Source organism: Tenrec ecaudatus, chromosome 8 (assembly GCF_050624435.1).
Source record: "Tenrec ecaudatus isolate mTenEca1 chromosome 8, mTenEca1.hap1, whole genome shotgun sequence".
NCBI classification, from domain to species: Eukaryota; Metazoa; Chordata; class Mammalia; order Afrosoricida; family Tenrecidae; genus Tenrec; species Tenrec ecaudatus.
The window spans coordinates 9,320,235-9,336,302 of NC_134537.1; the positions used below are offsets into that span (position 1 = coordinate 9,320,235).

At 46.8% G+C, this 16,068-nt stretch overlaps 1 protein-coding gene across 5 annotated transcripts in view; it reads left to right on the forward strand.

The window, feature by feature from the left end:
- ULK4 (unc-51 like kinase 4) overlaps positions 1-16,068 on the forward strand; it is a 600,065-nt gene that overhangs the window by 218,923 nt on the left and 365,074 nt on the right. The gene's annotated exons all lie outside the window — the stretch shown is intronic.

The following is a 16,068-nucleotide window of genomic DNA, read 5'->3' on the forward strand; positions in this document are numbered from 1 at the left end:
ACTTTATGGAGCCCATAAACACACACCCAGATACATACCAAACCCAACCCCACTCACTGCCATCGAGTCGATGCTGACTCACAGTGGCACCCCCTGTGGGCCTCTGAGACCGTCACTGTTGACGGGAGTAGAAAGCCCAGTCTTTCTCCCGAGGAGCTGCGGGGGGTTTTGAACTGCCCACCGTGCAGATCGCAGCCCAATGCATAACCAGGGCTCCACACAGACATATAAAACATGAACTCTCTCGCCATGTCCTCCAAATAATCTTCTGTCTAACTAGGGCTTATATTGGGCAGATTCCGTGTATAATCTCAGCTCCAAGACTGGCTTTGTGAATGACTGTGAGCAATTTACTTTCCCCTCCTACGGCCTCGTTCACAGCTATCAGATGGTAAATGAGGCACGGGTTTCCAACCACATCGCCCAGCATGACCTGTAGTGTGTGCTCAAGAGATGGTATGATTTTGAAGACGAGGTTGGCCGAGACGAGGCTAAAAGGCCGTCTGTGATCAGCTCCTGCTTCCTGCTCCAGCCCAGTCTTGTACTTCCTGCTTCACGAGTCATTTGTTTTGGCTTTTCTCCATGCGATTCCCTCTGCCCAGAACAAACTTCATTGCTACCTCTCCTCCCTGCTCCCCAACCCCTTTCCCCACCGATTGCCTACCCATCACGCGGACCCGGGTTTACAGGTTCAGCTCACGCAGTGCGTCTGCTATGGATTGTGGACTCTGGCCTAATCGGCTTGGGTTTATCTATTGCCCTGCCTCGTATGACTGGCCCAGTTCACTTTTTGGTGAAATGAGCTTTCTCCTTTCATTTGGAAAATAAGAAAGGGGTGGGGGTGTTGTAACTACTGCCAGTGTGTTTGCTCTTTGCAAGTAGGCTATGAGTTGGCACATGCGCAGCACTAGGAGCTGTGTTCCATCCAGGGACCACACACCATGTCTTCTGCTGCTGCCCTTGGATACCTTTTGCAGCCTTTCTGCAGCCCCTTGGGTAGAATGGACGACGTCCATCCTCCTCCTAGGGGTTTCATAGGGAGCTGCCCTGGAAACAGCTTTCATGTAGCTCGGTGCAAGGAGTCCTGGTAGCTTGGTGGGCTGTGCACTGAGCTACGAACCATAAGGGCGGCAGGGGTCACACTCAACCGTGAACTCCTTGGGAGACAGCGGAGGCTGCCAGCGCCTGGAGAGCCTCACAGCCTCAGAGAATGACAGGCTAGAGTTGATTGATTGGCATGGACTTGGTGGCACTGAGTCTGGCTAGCTGAGTGCGTGGTCTATCACGCAAGTTCAAAAAATGGCCATTGAGTGAATGAGGACACCGCGAAACCTAAGCCTGAGTAGATTGCAAAGTAAAGGCGTTTCCTTAAGAAACAGGATAAAAAGTGGAAGTCGCAAGTAAGGTGGCAGTTCATTGAATTGAACAGAATTATCAAAGAACTCACGTACAATTAATATGCCTTTTAAAAACATTATGAATTGCTTGAAGCCTTCTAGAGCAAACCCTCCAACAGTTCACATACACCTGTGTGTGTGTGTGTGTGTGTGTGTGTGCGCGCGCGCGCGCGCGCGTGTGCTTGAAACTAGCTTGTCGCAAAATTTGTCAGCTTCAGTTTGACTTTTCTTCCTTTCATGATGATGCAGACTAGTGTTTCGGTTCAATGGATAAGGTCTCTCTCTCTCTCTCTCTCTCTCTCTCTCTCTCTCTCTCTCTCTCTCTCTCTCTCTCTTCTCTCTCTCTCTCTCTCTCTCTCCTCTCTCCCTTCCCTTCTCTGTCCTTGTTTTAATTTTATTCACCCCACCTTTTTTTGTGGAATATGATACAAAGAAAACAATACTGTGTGTAGCTGAACAGCCTGTCTTTTCAAAACTGTGACAGTGACTCAGTGAGCCCCCATGTAGGTAGCTCTTGACTCTACTATTGTTTTTCTTTTAAGCACCCACCTGCCCTCCTTACCTCCTTGTTCCTTCCCTCCCCACCCTGCCCCTGGCCCTAGCCTCACCCTAGTTTTCAAAGTCTCTTCTTTTGGTGTGAAAACCATTTTTCCCTTTATTCATTTATAATAGTGGTATCATGAAATCCTTATCTTTGTGACATTAAAATTCATAAACATACTGTGTTTGCTGTCATTTATGATAATCCCCACCCCATAACACCATGAAGCCTATGACTTCCCTGTGTTTCCCATTGCTATTCCTCATTTCCTAACCTTTCCTGGATGGATTCGTCTGGGTTGTCTAGAGAGAACCAGGGACACTCATGTATAAGAAAGAGGTTCATATAAAGAAGTTATTTCATATCAAGAAGGCATCTCAACTGCCAGGCTGGTGGGGGCAGAGTCACATGGATCCAAGGTTGGCGGGAGTAGGTCAGGGTGCCAGCAGCCCACTTGGGGTCACCCCTCAAGGCAAACATGGAGTGCCAGCAAGGAGGAAGGTGGAGGGCCAGAAAGAGAAGTTCCCAGTGTGTCTCTTATAAGAAGACCACACCCCCAAGGAGATACCATCAGTTGGGTCCCCACCCACACCCCCTACTCCATACAGATGCATGTTGATATAAAATCTAACTGCCACGCTGCCTTTTGGACTTTGTCCTTGTACAGCACCACCCCGTTGATAACAAATGGGTGATTGGTCTAAGGCAGAAGTTCTCAACCTGTGAGTCACGACCTCTTTGGAGGGGTTCAATGACCCTTTCACAGGGATTGCCTAAGACCATGGGAAAACAGGTTTCTGATGGTGTTCGGAATGCAGACACCGCTCCTCTAACGTCTCCAGGCGGGTCCGCCCACATGCAGATGTGCTGATCTGGTGAGAAAGAAGCTATCTCAACCTTCACACTGATGTTGGCGTTTTTACACGTACTATCCCAAAATGTAGCAATGGCGTTTACTGTTGTTAGATTAAGACTTACCCATGCTACACCATGCTTCAAGACAAAATTTCATTGATTTATCATTAGAAATGAATATTTCACAATATAGAATGACATATTGTTTTTGTGATTCATCACTATGCTTTCATTATGTTCAATTTGTAACAGTGCAAATACATCCTGCCTACATGACAATTCATCACAGTAGCAAAATGACAGTGATAAAGTAGCAATGAAAATAATTCTATGGTTGGGGGTCCCCACCACATGAGGAACTGTATGAAAGGGTCGCGGCATGAGGATGGTTGAGAACTGCTGCTCTAAGGAGTGTGTACCTCCCTGGTGTTACTGGCCACCTTATAGACCTGCCTCTTGGTTGACCAAAAGTGGAGCCAGGGGTGGGGTGGGGGTGAGTTCACCTCTAGGCCATAGGCTTGGAGATTCTGTGAGTCTGTCTCCAAACGGTAAGCCAAGTCTCCTTTGTGATTTTGAGGTTTGTTTCACACCTCTATCTTTATCTTAGACTGCCTCGTGTGATCCCTTTCAGGGTGATGGGAGGTGGCTGCCAGACTCCTCCTAGCTTTCAGGTCTCGGGGTCAGGTCATGGGGCTGCTTCCATGCACCGTGAGCGTCCTTCCCTGCCCTTGGCTCTGGACGAGGAGATGCTTGTGTGCGTCGGGGCAAAGAAGGGCCGGCTCTGTGTGCAAGTGGTAGCCCTGTTATGTCTTATCTCTGATACCTCCCTGCCAGCCCTTGACATTAGCAATGATATGAGGGGGCTTTAAAGAGTTTATGGGAAAATGGAATTAAAAGGCAATGGAACTTTACCTAGACATTTCTGAAGCACGCTGGCATTTCTTCCTGCTCAGCCCTCCTCGCCCCTGCGCAGGGACGGGCGTGCTTTGACACGTGGAGTTGTGTGGGGGAAGGCAGAATCCGATCTTGGGAAGAATGTGGTGCGTCGCTAGCATCTGGGGAGAACGGAGACTGCTGCAGAGCCGGAGCGGAAAGGCGGAGAAGGGTGGATACAGGGCAGGATGTGGGAATGCGGGGCCAGAGCCCCTCAGCTGGTCACCATGAGTCAGCCAGTTTATGCAGAACCTGGGGGACCGGAATGTCAGACATGTCATAGCATCTGGCGCTGCAGGGGAGCCAGAGGTCCTTCCTGGAGAACCAGCTGCCTGCAGCCCGTTCTCGCTGTGACCGGAACAACGCTCCACGGTCTGTGGCCTCTCTGCTTCCCCAGGGGTGGCTGAGGCTGAGCGGTGCTGGGCATCTGATGAGGGAATCGAAGTGAGAGCATTTTGTGAAATCAGAGCATTTAGTGTGGCATGGGATCCTTACATGCCATCGGAAAACCCTTTCAACTGAAGTTTTTCGTCCTGAAACTCACGTCTGTTGTTAGGCTGTTTTAGGCAGTGGGAGCTTGCCGCGCACAGGACCTATGTTCTGGTAGCAGTCCTTGTTGTAACTTAATCCTGAGACTTTCTCGGCCAACAAAGCCGCCAGCTTTGCAATTTACTGACTGAGAGGAAGAGATTTTAAAACCATGTATCTTTTGTGCCTTCTGGGGTGCACACTTCCCAAGAGGAGATGGGTAGCGCCCGCCTCTAAGGAGGACGCTGTAGGTCTTTGTAAAGTGAGTAGGTTTTTATGAAACAGTGGTTCTGTACTGAAGCTGTGAAACCTCATCCCCGCCCCCTTTGCTGTGAGAGAGAAAGCACTCCGTTATCGGTAAGACGTCTGCAACTCCCCAAGTGGATTCCTGAGCACCGCAAGCCAGGCCAGAACTTTCTAGGAGAACATTTACAGATATTATTGCTTGGGGGTAGAAAGTATAGTAACTAAGCATTATGAAACCATTTTCTTTTTGAAGCTAATTCACTGAGCTAGTCATTTGAAATTCAGCTTGATGTTTGATTTTTTTAATTTAAAGTGACTGTTGGTCCATTCGACTGGTAAATTATATAAGCTGCAAGAAATGAAAATGCTTGGTTTGTAGTCTAGTGCTCAATCAGTTACAGAGCTAATACAAAATCTGAAATTGCTAACTCGTCTGGCTGGAAAACTAAACAAGAGCCCAGCTGGTGTTTAGGGTTTGTACACACATTGGCCAGAAGTCATTTATCCAGAGAATCAACTACAAATTATTTAAACACAAACAACTCCCCCCAAACCAACCAACCAGGTTGAGAGTAGAATTTTTGGGTGAGCAAGTTCAGGCTGTGGCACCCCCAAATTCTAAGGGGGCCCTCAAGAGCCCTAGCACATCACATACATTCTCCCAACCAATTAAATACCAATTTATGTTGCAGCTGTGGAGGGAATTTGTATATGCAATTAAAGTCCCAAGTCATTTGATTTGAAGATGTGGAGATTATTTGTGATGGATCTCATCTGTCAATAAGCCCTTTCTATCTGGACTAGAGGTCACACATGGGGCAGTCAGAGCTATAGCAGGGGTTAGGGGGTTGCATGTCTTCACTGTTGGATTTTGAGATGAATGGGACCACGTGTCAAGGAATGTGGGTGGCCTCCAGGAACCGAAGGAGATTTCCTGCTTGATAAGCCAGCAAGGCGATGGAGACAGTAGTCCCACAACCATTAAGGAGGCGCTTGGACGCAGGTGACCCCCAGAGCTTCTAGATGAGAACGCAGCCCGGTGAGCTCCTTGACTTCAGTTTGGCAACATTTATCTGCTGGTAAGCCCACTGACTCCGACTACTTGCCTATCAAACTTACTGCCATCGAGTCAGTTCTGACTCATAGCAACCCTTCAGGCCAGGGTAAACTGCCCCTGTGGGTTTCTGAGCAGCTCTTTGTATGAGCAAATAAATGGATGCTTCTTTAGGTTGTTAGGTGTGTGGGGATTTACTATCCAGCAATAAAAAATGAACCCAGTGCCCTAGTCGTGTTCCCTGTGGTTCTCTGCATAGCCTATTATCTGGACTCTGTCTTTATTGACCAGTGATATTCAAACCATCTGTGGTACAGTTTAAATTGTTTCTTTTAGTTCATCCAGTGGCATAGTGGTTTACACGTTGGGGTGCTAAACACAAGGTCAGCAGTTTGAAACCATCAACTACTCTGGGAGATGGGGGGTGGTGGGGAACGAGGCTTTCCACTCCCTGTGCTCCAGAGGCTGCATCAGTGAGATCCCAGGCAGACAATGGACTGGGTGAACTGAACTCTCCTCAGACACAGTTGTAACCTGAGGACTTAAGTTGGGAAACACATGGTGTCTGAGGAAGCGGAAGACAGCTGTCCCCAGATAGTTGAACTGTGGGGAGGCAGACAGACATTGTCTCGCTACACCAGCACCCTCTATGCTGTATTCAGATACATATGATTCCGGCAAACCTGTGGAGGACATTCTGTTGTATTTTGTGTTTGTTTGTTCATATTAGGGTGAATCTCAGAGGCGTTATGTCATTGAAGTTGTGTTTTATGCTTTTCTTTTGTTCAGTATATGAAACCCAGGATGGATGAACCTATAGAGATGGCAAGTAGAATAAGGATTTTGTGTGGCGGGGCAGGGGCAGGTACAGGGGAGGTGGCGGGGTGAAAGGGAGATGATATCAAGGGTCAGGGAATCCAGGAAGAAAAAGTATGTTTGGATACCGATTGTGGAAGCAGTCATAAAATTCTGCTTGATGTGATTAAACTGTGGAATGAATGATATGATATGCATATTCACTCCCAATTAATAATAAACCAAAACACCCCACATAGATCAAGGAATGGGTTAGGGGTTTGCACTATATCCTAGCTCCCACTTGAGAGCAATTCGTTCTTAACATCCTGGCCCTGCTCTAGACTCACCCTCAGGATGGGAACACAGAAGATGTGGGTGCTCCAGCAAAATGTGGCGAAGAATTTAGATGGTGCCCAGCTGTCAGATAAAATATCATCTGGGGTCTAGAAGTTTGTCTTAAAATAGGCAGCCATCTAAGTGAGATGTCAATTAAGTTCACGTGGAAGAAGCACACCACTACCAGTCACCAAAGGATTGTAAATCATATACTCCCGAGCCTCCGGAGGGATTACTCTCAGCTGAAAGTCTGGGAATCTGGTTTGTGGAAGGCTATGGGTGACCCTGGGAGGCTAAGATTCATTTGTGGGAACTCCATCGTAAATAAGCCTCCGGTGCACGCCCTCTGTCCACAATTGAGGGATGGGAGGAGTGGTTACCCAACAAAGTGCATTGGAGAGATGAGTATAGACAATCAAAGGCACACGTCTGTCCCGAACAGTTAAAACCTTGTTACTGGATCGCCTCTCTGATGCATGCTGGGCGTGATCTGGTGTTCAACATTCTTTAACTTTTGTTTTTGCTTGTTCATATTAGGGTGCATTTCACTGGAGGGTGTTATGTCATTGGAGGTCACTCTCATGAAATTGTGTTCTATGTTGTTTGGTGTTTTGGTATGTGAGACCCCGGATTGATGAACCTATAGGGACAGCAAGTAGAATAAGGGTTTTGGAGGCGGCGAGGCAGGGGAATTAAAATGGAGATGATGTCAAGGAGTCCATGTATCAAAAGAATGTTTGGAAACGGATTGTGGCAACAATTACGCAATTCTGCTTGAGGTGTGTGGAAGTTACATAACTTAGGGTCAATTTGAGATTTGAGAGGATTAAGAGTGAAGGGGTGGAGTCTAGCCTGTCAGTGGGGTCATAGCCAATGAGGCCTCTGGGTGGGCATGGCCTTCTGCTGAGAATTCTGGGAACTCTGGCATTTTCCTTCATGGAGGCAGGAGACATACTCTCTCTCGGCTTACTCCCTTGGAGACTCTCTACTGACACGGCTCACTCTTGTCACCTGTGAGACATTTCTGATGAGAAGCCACATGAACCTACCCTGCTGTGTAGCCCTGGACCTGGAGAAGCCATATGGAGACCCCCGCCAGCGCTGGGATGCTTACAATGCCACTGGATCCACAAGACTTCCCATCCACTGACTTGCGATCTTCCTGCATTTGGCATCACTGCATGTGTTTCTTGAGTCTGAAGAGGACTTTATAGATTGTATCAGATATATGGGCTAATATTGGACTTATGGACTTGATCTGGACTGGGATGGCCTTTTTGTCTCAGTGTTCAGTTGCTTTTGTATATAAACCATTTTCTTATATACATCTGTGGATCTGTGGATTTGTTCCTCTAGTCCACCAGACTAACACAAGGTGATTGAACTATGGAATGATATATGTATTAACTCCCAATTAATACATTTTTATAAAGAGCTGCAGTCCGGGAAACTCACAGGGCTAGTTCTAGACTCCCCCAGAGGGTCACTGTGGCGGTGAGCAGTTATGTCATGAGACACTCCTGGCTCGAGGTGGAGGCCAACCTGTCAATCAGGTGGTAGCTTAATGACACTTCCTTAAGGGTGTGTGTGGCCTTTTGTGTAAGAGCAAGATGGAACAGAGATGATTCCTTTCTGCCCCTTCACCTTTCTGCTTTCTAGGACTCTCCTTGGATCCAGGGGTGGCCCATGGGGGCTGCCTGACCCTGAGAACTGTCAGCACCCTGGCATATTTCTAACCCCTTTGCATCCACCCTCCTCTGCACCCACTGACCTGTGACCACTCTGAGACCCGCGTCACCTGTCTGCTCCATCTGCCTGCAGCTACATTGACTCCTAAGAGGGCCCTGGCGAATGTCACATGGATGGACTTGAGTTGTCCTGGAGATAAGATTATTTCTTCATATCAAGTTTGTTCTTGTACCCACATGAGGGTCACTGGTTTGTTGCCCAAGACAACTCGGAGTAGTAATGTAGTCACACGGTGAGTCAGAATCAACTCGATGGCTGTGAGTTTTGATGTTGACCATGGACCAACATTGTGGCGGATGAGGTTTTCCGAAGATGGGGATAGCGACATTTTCTCTCCCACATTCTCTGCTCAGGAGTTAGAGTCCCATCCCCCTTCACTTGAACCTGGACTGACCTTGAGAAGCTCCTTGTGTCCACTCCGAATGCTATGGGAAAGATGCTGCCCGCATCCAGACCGTGCAGCTTCCATCTGGTTCCCTCGTAACATCTTCTCCGTGGACACGCTCTCTCTCAGACGCGCCCTCCTGGTACCCATTGCCATGTTGCTAGAAGCCAAGCCACAAGGAGGGGTCAGGAGAGGACAGAACTGCCAGAGCCCTCTTTGTGGCACCCCAACCCCAGGTGCTGGTCGCCCTGTAGCCCAGGAACAGCTGTCAGCTGACCCTGGTTTGCACACCGCAGTTTGAGTCTGAATGCCTGAGACTGTACCCCTTCCCTCAGTCCGTTTTTCCTAGATGGGACTTGACCAGTGGAGAATCAGATGAGCCCATTCTCCTGCTTACGACTCTGCAGTGCCTTTACCTCCCCTATCACCTTTCAGGTAAAAAACACGCTTCTTAGCGTGACATTCAAGCTCGCATCCTCCTGCGCCCTCTTTAAGATGGGCCTCACACGGCTCAGAATGTTCTCCGGCCACTCGTCCACATACTCATAGTAGTTGACTAATCCCTACCGCCTCTCCAGACCCTCAACATGCCCTCTCACTGGCATGGGCTGGCTAAGCTTTCCTCGCCTCAATTCTCCTGCACCTCCTGCTATACATGTGATGAGAGAGAGAGAGAGAGAAGAGGAGTGTGTGTGTGTGTGTGTGTGTGTGTGTGTGTGTGTGTCTGACTGACTGACTGACTGACTGACTGACTGACTGACTGACTCTGCATTTGCAGGCATGGACTTGCCCTGACAACGGCTCCATGATAGGCATAAAGAGGGCTGGGGCGGTTTCCCGAAAAACAGTCTCCATGAGCCAGAGCTACGTGACAGGATCGCTTCCCGACGTGCAGAGCTGGTGGGGGAAGCTTTGTGTGGGGAGGACTTGATCCCTGACAGGTGGGGTCTGCCAGCAGGAGTTTGGGGCTTGGGCCCTGGTCCTTGCTACCCACGTGGTTCAATTGCAAACATCAAGCAAGGCTGCAAGTAAGCCAAAAGCACAGGGTACCCCATGGCCCAGCCTTGCTGTTCTCTCGATCGCGCCCCTCCTGGCAGGGACTCCTTGGCTGGCTCGAGCCCATGGCAGGCAGACGTCCTTTGTCTTCCTCCAGTCTGTCTGCGCCGCGGCTCCCCTATGGCTCCGTAAAGAGAAGCTCGATGGGGTTTTAATTCCTTATGATTCTCCTCCTTGGTTCATTCGTACATCCCCTTGAGGGAAAACTTGTAAACTTTGAAGGCAAGCTAAGAAATGTTAATCACGATCTGAAATGCAGCCGAGGTCCTCTCCCTATCCTGAATTTTATTCTCTAGGCTGTAACCAGCCATTCCTATCTGAATATTGGCAGGGTAAGCTTCTACTTTGGCTTTCTTTTAAACGACTGGGAGTGTAATCACGCCAGAGAATAGAGGAAAACAATGTACCGCAATTCCACAGGCTACTGCCAATGATTTCACCTTGCGTGCGGCGCGTTTCTGGAAGCTGATTCATTATTTAAGGTATACATTATAATTTCTTTAGAACTTCCTAACACATTTTGTGATCATATGGTCTTAGAGATTAATTTGTGCCCGTAACTTCCATGGATAAATTTCCATGGAACAATTAGAATTGGAGCAGAGTATTTTAAGTAACAATACACTCGTTAGCTCAAGCATCAGGAAATAAGTCGAAAGAAATAAGTTCTCAGCCGTAAGGGCAGCCCTGGCACTGTAATGACTAAGCGCTGGGTTGAGAACCAAAGTATTTGTAATTCTAACCCACCTGGTGACTGCGGCAGAAAGGACCTGGCGGTCTGCTCTGTAAAGATCAGAGGAGCCTGTGGGGGAGCCATCCTTTCTCATTAGAGTCTCCATGAGTCAGAATCAGGTAAGCAGCGTCTAACAACAATGAGTGATATGAATGTAGACTGTAGGCGTAGGCTAGAAAGCCAAATAATGTACCTCAGCTATTTTCAAGAGTTTATTAGAAACGTTTAAGTTAAACCATCCTCAACCAGGGTGCAGATAGCACTGAAGAAACACACAATATTCCTTTGGTTCTTTGAGGCTTCCTCACCCCCCACTATCAGGACTCCAGTCCTGCCTTTCAGTTCTGGCTAGACTGGGGCATGTACCCTGGTTCAGATAAGAGCACAGGACACACGGAATCCAGGTCAGATAAACCCCTCATGAACAGAAATGGGCGTGATACCAGAAGGGCAGGGGAAGGTGGGGAGAAGAGGGGAGGAAGGCAAAACCGATCACAATGATTGACACATAATCACACACACCCCCAACCCAGGGGAACGGACAACAGAAATTGTGGCGGAAGGGAGACAGCGGTTGGTGTAAGATATGAAATAATAATTTATAATGTATTAAGGAGTCATGAGGGTGGGTGGGGGGAAGGGAGGGCAAAAAGAGGAGCTGACACCAATTTTTGAAAATAGTGATGGTAATATATATATACAAATATGCTTGATACCGTTGTATGGATTATTAAAAGATCTGTAAGAGCCCCAATAAAATGATCTTAAAAAAAATCAAACAGCCTCTCTTTAGAGATAGAAACCAAAGATACCCTGCAAAGTAACCCCCAGGAAACACATTTAGGAAGGTATGTTTTCATCTACTCATCTGGGATTATTGAAATACCATGTGCCCAGATGGCTAACAAGGAGGAAAAAGTACCCAGTAATGTAGTTAATATCGTCCTCGTTTGGGGGAAGCATGGTGTGGTAGTTACACAATCGCTTGTCACTTTGAGGATTAGACGTGTAGGGGTGGAGTCTAGCCTGTACATCGGATCATAGCCAATGAGGCCTCTGAGTGGGTATGGCCTTCTCTTGACGATTCTGGGAACTCCTGGATTACCTCCTTGGAGGTGGGAGACACTTTCTAGACTCACTCATTGGAAGACATTTTTGAGGAGAAGCCACATGAAGCTACCCTGAGGCTGTCAGAGTTTTGGAGCTGAAGGAACCACGGGGAGACCCCTGCCAGTTCTGAGATGCTTACACCACCACTGGATCCACAAGACTTCCCACCCACTGGGAAGATCCCATAGGATCTTCCTGCACACGGCGCCATTGCATGAGTTTCTTGAGTCTGAAAAGGACTATATAGATTGTATCATATATATGGGCTAATACTGGGCTTATGGACTTGATCTGGACTGGGCTAGGATGTTATCTCAATATTCGATTGCGCTTGCATATAAATCTCTTTCTTATACACATGTGAGTGTCCATGGATTTGTTTCTCTAGTCCACCCGGCCTACTACACATGGCGAGAATTTTAAAAAATCTCTATTTGGTTGGTTTTTGGTTGAAAACATTCAGCAAACTTCATTTCTTGCCTGTTGTTATGTCTATAAACCGTACACATTGATTGTTTCAGAATTAAGGGTACTGCGGGCTCATGTGGTAAAATGACATAGATCATGGTGGCTAACTCTGATCGAACCACACAACTGAGATGGCCATGTGTGGAGTTATTTGCAGGATCTCCAAGCTTATTTAAAAGCCCTGGTGTTGCACTGCTCAAGTGCTAGGCTGCAACCGAGAATATCAGTGGTTTTAACCTACTAGCTGCTCTGTGGGAGAAGCATATGCCAGTGTCCTATAAAGATCATTGTTGTTTGGTGCTGGAACAAAATCACTCTGACCCACAGCGACCCAGTGTACCACAGAAAGACACTGCCTGGTCCACGGCCATTCCCCCAAGTGTTACGTTTGAGCCCATTGTTCCTGCCACGGTGTTGATCCAAAGTCTCCAGGGCCTTCCTCTTTTTCACAACCCGCATACTTTACCAAGTGTGATGTCCTTCTCCAGGGACTGGTCTCTCCTGAGGAAGATTCTGAGATGACATCTCCCCATCCTTCTCCACTTTTCAGGAGCTTTCTAGCTGGGCCCGTTTCAAGACAGGTGTGTTTGTTCCTTTGGCAGTGCATGGTAATTCAGTATCCTGTGCCAGCACCATAATTTAAACGCACCAAACCCTCTTCAGTCTTCATTATTCATCGTCCGACTTTCACATGTACAAGGGGGTACCCCCCAAGACAGTCCCCCCAAACTATTAAGTTTTTAGTAGAACAATCTTATCACCTTCAAAGCTCTCTCTATTACATTGAATACATTTGTCAAATCTGTGATTCCATTCTTGGAAACATTTTTCAAACTCATCTTTTTGGATGGCTGAAGGCATCTCCCTCATTTTGTTTTTCTTCACTTCTACGCTGTCAAATCGCTGTCCTTTCATGTCCCTCTATTCACAGAAACAAAAAGAAGTCACATGGAACAAGTGAGTACGGTGCATGGGGCAAGAGAGGCATGCTATTTTTTGCTAAAAACTGGCCCGGTGACATGGCTGCAAGAGCAGGTGCATTATCATGGTGGCTAAACCAGTCCCTGTCTGCCACAAATCAGGCCTTTTTTGTTCACACTGTTACGCAATCTTTTCAGAACCTTGATTAACAGTCTGACTTGGTGGAATGAACTCCCAATGCACTATGAGTTGATGTTTTCATTTGTTTGGGAAGTTGAAGGACGACCAGAATGAGGTTTGTCATCAATTGACATTTCACCTTTTTTGAAACAAGAAAACCTCTTGAGTTTTTCCTATAATGCTGTCCTCATAAGCTGTGTTCCATATTACAACAGCTTGTGGGGCATTTTTCCTGAGCAGGAAACAAAATTTCACAGCTGCATGCTGTTGTTTTAAATTGGTCATCACAAAAAATGAACTTCAAGTGAAACTGCTGTCACAAAAAAAAATTTCACTGTGACCAGAGAGAACCTTCCTGGGTAACTCCACTGGATGCTCTACCAGATGTTGTTAGCTGCTCGCCTGGCAGGAAAAATGCGTACCACAAAAGCTCTGCTCTGCCCAGTGCAATTCCACTTTTGGGGAGGTACCCTCTAGTGTGTAAGGCAAAATAATGAAAATACCATGGCTTGGGTCACCTTCGTACATAAAGTAACAACCTTGCTTTGCAATACTTTAAAGGGATCTTGTGCAGTCGATTTACCCAATGCAGTGCATCCTTGACCTCTTGACCTGTGCTTCCCTGGACATTGATTCTGGATCCAAGCAAGACAATATCCTTGACACCTTCTACCTTTCCTCCATATACTATGATGTTCCCTTTGGTCCAGTTATGAAGATTTTGTTCTTCTTTGCATTGAGTTGTCACTTATACTGACAGGTGCAATGCTTGATCTTCATCAGCAAGCGCCTCAAGTCCTCCTCACTTTCAGGAAGCAAGGTGTGTCACCTGTGTATCGCAGGTGGTTCATAGACCTTCCTCTGATCCTGCTGTCTCATTCTTCTTCATGTAAGCCAGCTTCTCTGATGATTTGCTCCACATGGATTGAATAAGTGTGGTGAGAGGATACAACCATGACTCACACCTTGCCTGATTTTAAACCACGTTTTCTTCTATTTGCACAACTGCCTCTTCATCTATGTACAGGTTTAGCACGAACACAAAGGAATGTTCTGGAATTCCCATTCTTCTCAAGGCTAACCCTCGTTTAACATGGTCTATACAGTTGAATTCCTTTGCATAAGTTCCTTTGCATAGTCCATAAAAATCTTTCTGGTTCTCTTCTTCATCAGTGCTATCTCCTGCTCCATGTCCTCTAGTGAATCGGGCCTGAATCTCTGGCAAATCCCTGTCAGTGGATTGCTGCAACCCTTGTTGAATGATCTTCAGTAAAATTTTATTTGAATGTGTTATTAATGATCTTCTGCAGTTGTCACATTCTGTTGGATAACCTTTCTTTGGAATGAGCAAAAATATTGATCTCTTCTCACCAGCTGGTGAAGTAGCTGTCTTCCAAATATCTTCCATAGATAAGTGAGTGCTTCCAGTACTTCATTAGCTTGTTGAAACATTTCAATCGATATTCTACCAATTCCTGGAGCCTGGTTTTTTGTAGTGCCTTCAGTGCCATCAGTTATGAATTGGACTGAGACCTGCAAGGTCACCAGTTTGAAGCCACCAGCCACTGCAAGAGAGAGAGAGGGCTTTTAACCCCATAAAGAGTTACAGTCTCAGAAACACGCAGGGACAATTCTACCCTGCCCAACAGTGTCATCTCTATGAGCTGGTTTATCACCTTTCCCCATAGATAGTCATTTTGTTTTCTCTCTCTTCCTTCTGGAGAAATCCATGTGTATAGTCACCATTCGTGTTGTTGAAAAAAGGTATATGTGATGGAGAAGTCGTTGGTCTGCTGTACATAAGGTTGCCAATGGCCTCTGAAGTGAATAGTCCGTTCCTTCTTCGTTCTGTTCTTCATCTGGAGGTTCTGCTGAAACCTGTTCACCTTGACTGACCCTGCTGGTATTTGAAATACCAGTGACATAGCTTCCTGTATCACAGTAACCCACAAGCCACCACAGGACAACAACCAGACAAGTGGTCTATGAAAAAAGCTACAAATAATGCGGTCTTGAAAACCCTACAGGGCAGTTCTTCCCAGCCCTTTAGGTCCCAGTGCATCAGAACCTACTAGTTTGGTGCCTGCCAATGGACAAGAAATACGCAGATGCATAATTTCCCGCTACACCAAGAGTCCATACAGTACCGTTGGGGCCTGCTACTTGTTTTTGTAAATAATTTTCGTTGATACGTCATCACTGCACTTTTGCTATTGTTACGAATCGGGCAACCCTTGTGAAAGGGTCATTTGACCCCTAAGGGGTCGTGACCCACAGGTTGAGAACCGCTGCTCTAGACTGTATTGTGTAGAGCAGGGGTCCTCAAACTTTTTAAATGGGGCCAGTTCACTGTCCCTCAGACCGTTGGAAGGCTGGGCTATAGTTAAAAAAAAAAAACATGAACAAATTCCTATGCACACTGCACATATCTTATTTTAAAGTAGAAAAACCAAACGGGGCAAAAACACCCGGCGGGCCGGATCAATGTCCTCGGCATGCCGCATGTGGCCCACGGGCTGTGGTTTGAGGACCCCTGGTCTAGAGTCTAGAGACTGTGGTCTGCAAAGCCTAGAATGCTTGCTGTCCTGACCCTTTATGGAAAAGTTTGCTACCCCCTGGCCTAAAAGACTATATGGAAATTGAAGTGATTTTTTCTTGATAGAAATGTTCACTTTTGAATAGTTTAGATTATTTAAGGCTATTTTCTCTTAAATGGTATGAGAAATACTGTGGTACCAGGTGATAAATTAGAGCAAGGTTTCATAAGGGAGCATGCTT